Genomic DNA, 11805 nt, shown 5'->3' on the forward strand with positions numbered 1-11805 from the left:
TAGATCCATTGACTAAAAAGTTGTCCACTCAAAAGATTATTGTCTTGTACTGGTCCCTTCATCGTTGGGGATCATGACGTTAGTCTCGTATGTCAAACTATATGGTGTCTCCTACATTGTCGACTGTGGGGTGTACCAATATGCCCATAAGACCTCTACTAGTTCTTCTTTTCACCTTCCCTTACACAAGTGGTGGTGGGTTTATATAAATATATTCCTTATTTATAAAGTTATCTTCAACCTTCGATGCAAGAAATTCAAATTTGAATTCCTTATTTAATGAAGAAAACACAAAATCAATTCGTTTGTATACTCAAAGAAAACATTCCTTAATCAAGAAACTAAATTATAAAACGAAACAAGAGAATAAAACAACTTGAACAAAAGCAATCATCTAACATAATTCTTATTCAATATTCTCCATTTCAAGAATTCAATCACTTTCTCAATGTAAATTTGTAGAAGATAAAGCATAAAAGAAGATACAACGTAAAGGGTGAAAAAAGAAATGAGAGACAAGGAAGAGAGAAAAGGAAGAACTTGAATAATCAGCACCAGAAACTATATAAATTGAAAAAATAGAGAACTAACTAAGCTGTAAAAATGGTAAAGTAAATGTAAAGTCGTGTATGTGTCAATTGTGCAATTCTCTTTAGTTATTCCCTATTTATAAGATTTAAAAACAACTACTATAAGAAAATGATAAAAAATGGTAAGAAGAAGAAATGTTTCTTATTCTCTTATGTGTATATTACATCACTTCATGTATAGGAAATATATAGGGAGTTTCTCCCCCAAATTAATCATAAAACCGGCTCAATGAGGTGAGGTTTGCACTACTTATATACTATGAAAGACTCTAATCTCTAGTCGATGTGGGATTTCCAACACACCCCTCACGCCGAGGCTACCAACTCGTGCGTGGAGATATATGTTATGGGTGGTCCGATAACGGCCCGATGGCGGGTGGCCTGATAAACCCAACAAATACTCGCTAGGATAGGCTCGAAATGGCTCTGATACCATATAAGAAAATGATAAAAAATGGTAAGAAGAAGAAATGTTTATTATTCTCTTATGTGTATATTACATCACTTCATGTATAGGAAATATATAGGGAGTTTCTTCCCCAAATTACAATCTAATTAGATAGGATAGTAATCATGAGATTCTATAATTATTAAATTAATTGCATATAATTGAGTACAATATCGTCAAATATTGCATACAATAATTATATATAATTTGATAATTATTATTTCCTTAATAACTACAATTAAATGATTTTAAACTGAACAAAATTTGGACACATAAAAAATCTATTTATGTATTTAAATTGTGTTTGACATTAATTTTAATCGATATATGAGAGTTTACCAAAACAATAATAATTAACAAAAAATAAAATATTTTCATAATTATATATATATATATATTAATTTTACTTTTATGATTTGATAATTGTTTTGTATTGTAATAACAATTATATTAAATTTATTCAACGGTTTGTCGTCCCTGTTTTTCTACTGATAGTATCACTAAAACAATTTGTAACTACTTTTTTGTGTTTACAGTTTGTTTTACTGTTTATTTCTAGTAGTTATCTTAATGGAAACTTATAAAGCTTACATTACATAATTATAACAGTATAAAATAATAAAAAAATATGTACATAATTTTTTATAATTTATAATATTTTTCATTTTTATATTATTATAATAATAATTATTATTATTTTTTATTACATTTTTTATTATCATCAAACGGCAAGATCTAAAAAAACAATCTTGTAGTAAAATAAGAACATAATCATATCTAAACCAAAAAAATTTTAAACTTGAAAAATTTTAAAAACTTTTTTCTTGAAGCTATAAAAGAAAATACAACATGCAGATGGTAAATAGCCATACGAATACAATGTCAGGAAAAAAAATCCAATTATGAAGGTAAAATAAGAACAGATCGTGTTTGAATAAGAAAATAAAAACTTAAACATGGTTATTAATCATACATAAGTGACCAATGTTGGTAAACATGATGGCATAAATATATTCTGTTTATAATTAAATTAAATTATGTATTAATAGAGAATCAAAATCATTTCATTTTGAAAAATTTAAAAGATTAAATATTATATTTTGATAAAAAATCTGTTTAAGCTAAAAAAAAGTTAATACAAATTAAAATAAATGATATCTTAACCTCCATTCTATTTACTAGCGAAAACACAGTCGCTACAACGCCTGTGTATCTGCATTTTCTTTTTCTATTCAATTTTTACGATGATAGAAATTTAACTTACATACAGTAAGAATTTTGGATGAGTCAAAAATTGAAAAACAAAAAATAACATGTAAAAGAAAAATGATAATTTGATTAATCAACCTTTTTTTTCTCCTATTGTTTGAGTTTCTCTTCTTCAAGCTTTTTCTTTTCTTCTATTGATGGTTTTGGAATCAGATAGTACAATGATGTTCACGTTAAGATAGATAAAAAAGAATGATGGTTTTACCAAAAAATAGAGCTGTTGTTTGAAATAGAATGGAGTGAGTAATTGGAAATGAATGTTATTTTATTTGATAAGTGAGATTTGGTGTAGAAATGGAGGAGTGAGGGTGAGAGTATGCTCTCTTTATTTCTGTTGTTGCCTTAAAATAAGGAAGTAAGGAAAGAGTGGGGGAGTCAGTTTGCATCACATAACATTAATTTTAAAAAAATAAAAAAATAATTTAAATAACTTAAAAAAATAATTAAAAAAAATAATTTTATTTTTAAAATAATTCATATGAAATGACAAAATAATCCATTGTACTAATAAGATGAGATATATTAAATTAGGGTAGAATCAGAAAAAAATTGTATACACCAAAAAATGACTATAGTGGGGAATCCTCTTTATATATAGTTAAAGTATATGAAAGTGAACAAAACTAGCGAATAAGATCAAGGAAATTTATTTTTTGGAAATTTCCTTGGGTTTGTTTATTCCTTGGGTAATTTTTGAGAAAATTTGTGCAAACCAAGACTATCATCTACCAAAATTTGTGAAATTTTGCCCTACTTTCTGCAATTTCATTATGGGTCCATACTTGATGAAAACCCACAAAGACCCCAAAACCAAGTCCACAAGAAGATGACCAAGGATGCCAAATATGAAGGGTCATCTCAACAAGCAAAGGAAGACCTCATCAATAGGAGGAATGGACATGGTCCAGAGCACTTGAAGTTCTTCCTTTTAGTCTTCTTAAATATTTAAAAAAATGTTGTAAATAAATTGGGCTCAAAGGAGGGGTCCAAATAGTAGAAATAAGCTAGAATAAAGTACCTTTAGCATAGTAGGGGGTGTGAGTAGCATTCTAGCTTGTTCCTAGCCCATTTGAAGTCATTTTGACCTAATTTCTAGAATGATAAACCTAGAATACGGGATTGACTTAGTCAAACCCTATGGCTGTCCACTTTTTTCCCTTTTCCCATTCTACCCTATATTCTTAGTCCCCATCAAGTACTTTCATATGTTGTTTGCACCCAGCTAAGGAGGCACGTCCATAAACAAATCACAGAAAGGAGATAGAGGGAAGAAAAGCCAGGACGTTTTGTTTTCAAAAAACCAGTTTTGTTCACTCTCCGTCTGGGACTTACTACGCCTTATTCCTTGGGTCTTTTAATGTGAAATTTTTACCAGGCACTCGTCATTGAGTGAATTGAGTTATGACTACGATTTGAGCCCCAAATTCGTCTCACAAGATTTGCAATAAATGTTTTATTCATAACTGTTAGGCCTAAAAGGAAGATTCGTTTGTCGGTTAAAGTGTTTCATTTTTTTCCTAGGTGAATACTCATTCGTTTAACCTAAAATTTGTCGCATTTTGTCCCAAATTCCGTCGAGATTCTTTCGAGAAATTTCAACAAAAAATTATTTTGGGAGAATTTTTCAGAAAATTTGTGCAAACCAAGGCTATCCTCTACCAAAATTTGTGAAATTTCGCCCTACTTACTACAATTTCATTATGGGTCCATACTGCATTGAAAAATTCCAAATATATTGACACGAGTACTTTCATATGTTGTTTGCACCCAGGTCAGGAGGCATGTCCATAAACAAATCACAAAAAGGAGATATAAGGAAGAAAAGCTAGGACATTTTTTTTTTCCGGAAAACCAGTTTTGTTCACTCTCGGTCTGCGACTTACTACGCCTTATTCCTTGAATCTTTTGGTGTGAAATTTTTACCAGACACTCATCATTGTGTGAATTGAGTTTTGACTGAGATTTGAGCTCTAAATTTGTCCCACAAGATTTGCAATAAATGTTTTATTCATCATTGCCAAGGCTGAAAGGAAGGTTCGTTTGTGTGTGAAACTGTTAGAATTTTTCCTAGGTGAATTCTTGTCCGTTTGACCCGAAATTTGTCGCGTTTTTTGCCAAATTAAGTCAAGATTCTTACGTGAAATTTCCACAAAAATTTATTTCGGGAGAAGTTTTCAAATTTTTTTGCAAACCAAGGCTATCCTCTATAAAAAATTGTGAAATTGCGCCCTACTTTTTGCAATTTCATTCTCGGTCCATATTGCATTGAAATATTCCAAAACTATTCACACAAGTACTTTCATATGTTGTTTTCACCCATCTAAGGAGGCACGTCCATAAACAAATTACAAAAAGGAGATATACGGAAGAAAAGTCAGGACATTTTGTTTTCGAAAAACTAGTTTTGTTCACTCTCAGTCTGGGACTTACTATGCCTTATTCCTTGGGTTTTTTGGTGTAAAATTTTTACCAGACACTCGTAATTGTGTGTATTCAATTTTGGCTGATATTTGAGCCCCAAATTCGTCCCACAAGATTTGGAATAAATGTTTTATTCATTATTACCGGGGTTGAAAGGAAGGTTCGTTTGTGTGTGAAACTGTTTGATTTTTTTTTCTTAGGTGAATACTCATATGTTCAACCTGAAATCTGTCACGTTTTTTCCCAAATTCAGTCGAGATTCTTACGTGAAATTTCAGGAAAAAACTATTTTTGGAGAATTTTTCAGAAGTTTTTTGCAAACCAAGGCTATCCTCTTCCAAAACTTGTGAAATTTCGCCATACTTTCTGCAATTTTATTCTAGGTCCGTATTGCATTGAAAAAATTCACACAATGGGTGCAAACAACATATGAAAGTACTTGTGTATATTTTTTTAACGCATTAGACACAATAACGAATGTCTGGAAAAAATTACAGACTAAAGCACCCCAGGAGTAAGGCGTAGTAAGTCCTAGACCGAGAGTGAACAAAATTGGATTTCTGAAAACAAAACGTTTTGGCATTTAATCCCTATCTTCTTTTTGTGATTTGTTCATGAACGTGCCTCCTTACCTGGGTGCAAACAACATATGAAAGTACTTGTGCGAATTTTTTCAATGCAATACAGACCCAGAACAAAATTGCAGAAAGTAGGGCGAAATTTCACAAGTTTTGGAAGAGGATAACCTTGGTTTGCACAAAATTTCTGAAAAATTATCCCGAAATCGTTATTTTTTGAAATTCAACGAAAGAATCTTGAGTGAATTTGAGACAAAACGCGACAGATTTCAGGTCAAACGAATGAGTATTCACCTAGGAAAAAATCAATCAATTTCACACACAAACGAACCTTCCTTTCAGCCCTGGTAGTGATGAATAAAAGATATATTTCAAATCTTCTGGGACGAATTTGGGGCTCAAGTCACAACCAAAACTCAATAAACACAACGAAGAATGTCTCGTAGAAATTTAAGATCAATACACCAAGGGAGTAAGGCGTAGTTAGTTTCAGACCGAGAGTGAACAAAATGGTTTTCCACAAACAAAACGTCTTGACTTTCCTTCCTGTATCTTTTTTTTGTGATTTTTTCATGGACGTGCCTCCTTACTTGGGTGCAAAAACCATATGAATGTACTTGTGTGAATTTTTCAACGCAATACGGACCCATAATAAAATTGCAGAAAGTATGACAAAATTTCAGAAGTTTTGGTAGAGGATAGGCTTGGTTTGCACAAAATTTCGTAAAAATTCTCCCGAAATAGTTTTTTTCTTTAAATTGCACGTAAGAATCTCGACAAAGCTTGGGACAAAACGCGACAGATTTCCGGTCAAACGGATGAGTATTCACCTAGGAAAAAAATCAACAGTTTCACACACAAACGAACCTTCCTTTCAGCCCTGACAATGATGAATAAAAGATTTATTGCAAATCTTTTGGGATGAATTTGGGGGTCAAGTCTCAGCCAAAACTCTATAGACACAATGACAAATGTCTAGTAAAAATCTTAAACCAAAACACCCAAGGAGTAAGGTGTAGTAAGTGCCAGACCGAGAGTGAACAAAACTGGTTTTTCGAAAACAAAACGTCTCGGCTTTTCTTCCCCATATCTTCCTTTTGTGATTTGTTCATGGAAATGTCTCCTTACCTGGGTGCAAACAACATAGGAAAGTACTTGTGCGATTTTTTTGAACGCAATACGAACACTGAATAAAATTGCAAAAAGTAGGGAGAAATTTCAAATGTTTTGGAAGAGGATAATCTTGATTTGCACAAAATTTCGTAAAAATTCTCCCAAAATAGTTTTTTTTCCTGAAATTCCACGTCAGAATATTGACTGAATTTGGGACAAAACGCGATAGATCTGAGGTCAAACGGATGAGTATTCACCTAAGAAAAAAATCAGACAGTTTCACACACAAATGAACCTTCCTTTCAGCCCTAACAGTGATGAATAAAAGATTTATTCCAAATCTTGTTGGACGAATTTGGGGCTCAAGTCGCAACCAAAACTCAATAGACACAATAACGACTGTTTGGTAAAATTTTTAGACTAAAACAATCAAGGAGTAAGGTGTAGTAAGTCCTAGACCGAGAGTGAACAAAACTGGTTTTTCGAAAACAAAACTTCCTGGCTTGTCCTCCCCGAATCTTCTTTTTGTGATTTGTTCATGGAAGTGCCTGCTCACCTGGATGCAAAAAACAAATAAAAGTACTTGTGTGAATTTTTTCAACGCAATACCGACGCAGAATAAAATTGCAGAAAGTTGGGCGAAATTTCACAAGTTTTGGTAGAGGATAGCCTTGGTTTTCACAAAATTTATAAAAAATTCTCCCCAAATAGTTTTTTTCCTTAAATCCCACCTAAGAATCTCGACTGAATTTGGGACAAAACGTGAAAGATTCCAAGGCAAACGAATGAGTATTCACCTAGGAAAAAAATCAAACAGTTTCACACACAAACGAACCTTCCTTTCAGCGCTGATAGTGATGAATAAAAGATTTATTGAAAATCTTGTGGGATGAATTTGGGGGTCAAGTCTTAGCCAAAACTCAATAGACACAATGACGAATGTCCGGTAAAAGTTTCAGACCAAAACACCCAAGGAGTAAGGCGTAGTAAGTTCCAAACCGAGAGTGAACAAAACTGGTTTTCCAAAAACAAAATGTCTTGGTTTTTCTTCCCCGTATCTTCTTTTTGTGATTTTTTTCATGGAAATGCCTCCTTACCTGGGTGAAAACAACACAGGAAAGTACTTGTGTGAATTTTTTCAACACAATACGAACCCAGAATAAAATTGCAGAAAGTAGGGAGAAATTTCAAATGTTTTGGTAGAGGATGATAGCCTTAGTTTGCACAAAATTTCATAAAAATTCCCCCGAAATAGTTTTTTTCCTGAAATTTCACGTAAGAATATCAACTGAATTTGGAACAATACGCAACTGATTTGAGGTTAAACAAATGAGAATTCACCTAGATAAAAATCAAACAGTTTCACACACAAACAAACCTTCCTTTCAGCTCTGACAGTGATGAATAAAATATTTATTGCAAATCTTATGGGACAAATTTGGGGCTCTACTCTCAGCCAAAACTCAATAAACACAATAGCGAATGTCTGGTAAAATTTTAAGACTAAACAAATCAAGGAGTAAGGTGTAGTAAGTCCCGGACCGAGAGTAAACAAAACTGGTTTTTCGAAGACAAAACGTCCTGGCTTTTCTACCCCGTATCTTCTTTTTGTGATTTGTTAAATGGAAGGGCCTCCTCACCTGGATGCAAAAGACATATAAAAGTACTTGTGTGAATTTTTTCAACGCAATACCGACGCAAAATAAAATTGCAGAAAGTTGGGCGAAATTTCACAAGTTTTGGTAGAGGATAGCCTTGATTTGCACAAAATTTCTTAAAATTTCTCCCTAAATAGTTTTTTCCCCCTGAAATTCCACTTAAGAATATCTACTGAATTTAGGAAAAAACATGATAGATTCCAAGTCAAACGAATAAGTATTCACCTATGAAAAAAATCAAACAGTTTCAAACACACACGAACCTTCCTTTCAACGCTGACAGTGATGAATAAAAGGTTTATTGCAAATCTTTGTTGGACGAATTTGGGAGTCAATTCTTAGCCAAATCTAATAGACACAATCACAAATGTCTGGTAAAAATTTTAGACCGAATCACCCAAGGAGTAAGGTGTTGATGTGATTCCAATAACATGATATGGATATGATATGAACATGTTATGGATTCAACAAGAGTTGGAATATGATTAGGCACTTTTTAAGAATTGGATCAATGTTCTTAACATTCAAGAACTCACCAAAACACAAAAACCAAGCCAAACTCACATAGAAACCCATTTTGAACAACAAACCAATGGATAGAAACTCAAGAACACAACATATAGTATATATACCCATGGAGGACGTGACCAAAACAACAAGAACAACCAATTTGCACCGATTAAAATTGAATATAAGTGCAGCAAACAAAAGAGGACATCATAGGGAAGATATTGCATCGATTGAAAGTGAAAACAAATAAGTAGAACAAAAATGGGTAATTTGGAATGAAGGGAAAAATGGACTTATGTGGATGAAGCTCTTGGAATGTGCACGCCACTTGAAGGATGGTTGGCTTCAAGATGAGTGTTGTTGCCTCCACTTGAGAGCCCAAGAATTCACTCAAGATAAGACTAGAAGAGAAGAACACACAAGTCTCTCTCAATCACTCACCATTTTGGTAGAGGTTCTTTACTCTAAAAAATCAATCTTATTATTTCAAAGACCTAAGCATCCCTTTTATAATAGAGAGGGCTGGTCACAAATGTACAAGAGAAGCTTGAAAGGTTGCCTTCTAACTCCTTCTATTCTAGCGCCTAAAGGAGTGTGAAGAGACACCTTTCTAGATTTTTCCTAAAACTAGCGCCTAAAGTGCTATCCAATGGAGGTGTCTTTAAAGTTTCCCTCTTTAGCACATCCTAAAGCTATTCTATATTATTTACAAATTTATACAAACAAAAACTATAAAGAGAGATATTAATTGGAGCCCATTCTTGAATGCTTGTAGTCTTCTTGTTGGCTTTAGGCTTGGTCCTCTCTTTATTTAATTCTTCTTTAATTTTTTAGAAGACTAGAAGGAAGAACTTTAAATGCTTGGGTGGATGGCCTCTTCCTCCATTAGTGAAATCCTCTCTTACTTGATCTCCATCAAGGTATAAGGCGTAGTAAGTCCCAAACCGAGAGTGAACAATATTGGTTTTTCATAAACAAAACGTCCTGGCTTTTCTTCTCTGTGTCTTCTTTTTGTGATTTTTTCATGGACGTGCCTCCTCATCTGGGTGCAAAAATAATATAGAAGTACTTGTTTGAATTTTTTCACCGCAATACGAACCCAACATAAAATTGCAAAAAGTAGGGCAAAATTGCACAAGTTTTGGTAGAGGATAGCCTTGGTGTGCTCAAATTTTCTGAAAAATTCTCCCAAAATAGTTTTTTTTACTGAAATTCCACGTAAGAATCATGACTGAATTTGGGACAAAACGCTACACATTCCAGGTCAAACGAATGAGTATTCACCTAGGGAAAAAATCAAACAGTTTCACACACAAACGGACCTTCCTTTCAGCCCTGGCAGTAATGAATAAAAGATTTATTGCAAATCTTGTGGGAATGGGGCTCAAGTCTCAGCCAAAAACTCAATAGACAGAATGACAATGTCTGGTAAAAATTTCAGACCAAAACACCCAAGGTATAAGGCGTAGTAAGTCCCAGACCGAGAGTGAACAAAATTGGTTTTTCATAAATAAAACGTCCTGGCTTTTCTTCCCCGTGTCTTATTTTTTTGATTTGTTCATGGACGAGCCTCCTTACCTGGGTCCAAACAACATATGAAAGTACTTGTGTGAATTTTTTCAACGGAATACGAACCCAGCATAAAATTGCAGAAAGTAGGGCAAAATTTCACAAGTTTTGGTAGAGGATAGCCTTGGTGTGCTTAAAATTTCTGAAAAATTCTTTCATATGGTGTTTGGACCCAGGTAAGGAGGCACTTCCATGAAAAAAATCACAAAAAGAAGATCCAGAGAAGAAAAACCAGTTTATTTTGTTTTCAGAAAACCATTTTTTTCTAGTGTTGGTCAAGGACTTACTACACTTTACTACTTGGGTATTTTGGTCTGAAATTTTTACCTGACATTTGCCATTGTGTCTATTGAGTTTTGGTTGAGATTTGAGCCCCAAATTCATCCCACAAGATTTACAATAAATATTTTATTCATCATTGCCAGGGCTGAAGGGAAGGTTCGTTTGTGTGAGAAACTGTTTGATATTTTTTTCCAAGTGAATAATCATCTGTTTGACCTGAAATCTGTCCCGTTTTGTACCATATTTACTCGAGATTCATACGTGGAATTTCAGGAAAATAACTATTTCTGCAAATTTTTTCATAAATTTTGTGCAAACCAAGGCTATCCGCTACCAAAACTTATGAAATTTAGCCATACTTTCTCGAATTTTATTTTGGGTCCTTATTGCGTTGAAAAAATTCACACAAGTACTTTCATATGTTGTTTCCACCCAGGTAAGGTGGCACATCCCTGAACAAATCACAAAAAGAAGATACGGGGAAGAAAAGCTAGGACATTTTGTTTTCGGAAAACATGTTTTGTTCGCTCTCGGTCTAGGACCTACTACGCCTTACTCCTCGAGTGTTTTGGTCTGAAATTCTTACCAGACATTCCTCATTGTGTCTATTGATTTTTGGTGGAGATTTAAGCCCATAATTTGTTTCACAATATTTGCAATAAATCTTTTATACATCATTGTCAGAGTTAAAATGAATGTTCGTTTATGTGTGAATTTGTTTGACCTGAAATCTGTTGCAATTTTCCCCAAATTTAGTCGATATTCTTACGTGGAATTTCAGAAAAAAAATATTTTGGGGGAATTTTTGAAAAATTTTGTGCAAACCAAGGCTATCTTTTACCAAAACTTGTGAAATTTTGCCCTACTTTCTAAATTTTTATTCTGGGTCTGTATTGCGTTGAACAAAATTCACACAAGTACTTTCATATGTTGTTTGCACCTAAGTAAGGAGGCACGTCCATGAACAAATCACATAAAGAATAATCGGGGAAGAAAAGCTAGGACGTTTTGTTTTTGGAAAACAAATTTTTTAACGCTCGGTTTGTGACTTACTATGCCTTACTCCTAGGGTATTTTGGTCTAAAATTTTTACCACACATTCGTCATTGTGTCTATTGAGTTTTGCCGGAGATTTGAGCCCAAAATTCGTCTCACAAGATTTGCAATAAATATTTTATACATCATTGTCAGGGTTGAAAGGAAGGTTCGTTTGTGTGTGAAACTGTTTGAGTTTTTTTTTCCTAGGTGAATATTCATTCGTTTGACTTGAAATTTGTCGTGTTTTCTCCAAATTTCAGGAAAAACTCTTTCGAGAGGTTTTTTTAGAAATTTTGTGCAAATCAAGGTTATCCTGTACTAAAACTTGT

This window comes from Phaseolus vulgaris, chromosome 10, assembly GCF_000499845.2.
Source record: "Phaseolus vulgaris cultivar G19833 chromosome 10, P. vulgaris v2.0, whole genome shotgun sequence".
Taxonomy (NCBI): Eukaryota; Viridiplantae; Streptophyta; class Magnoliopsida; order Fabales; family Fabaceae; genus Phaseolus; species Phaseolus vulgaris.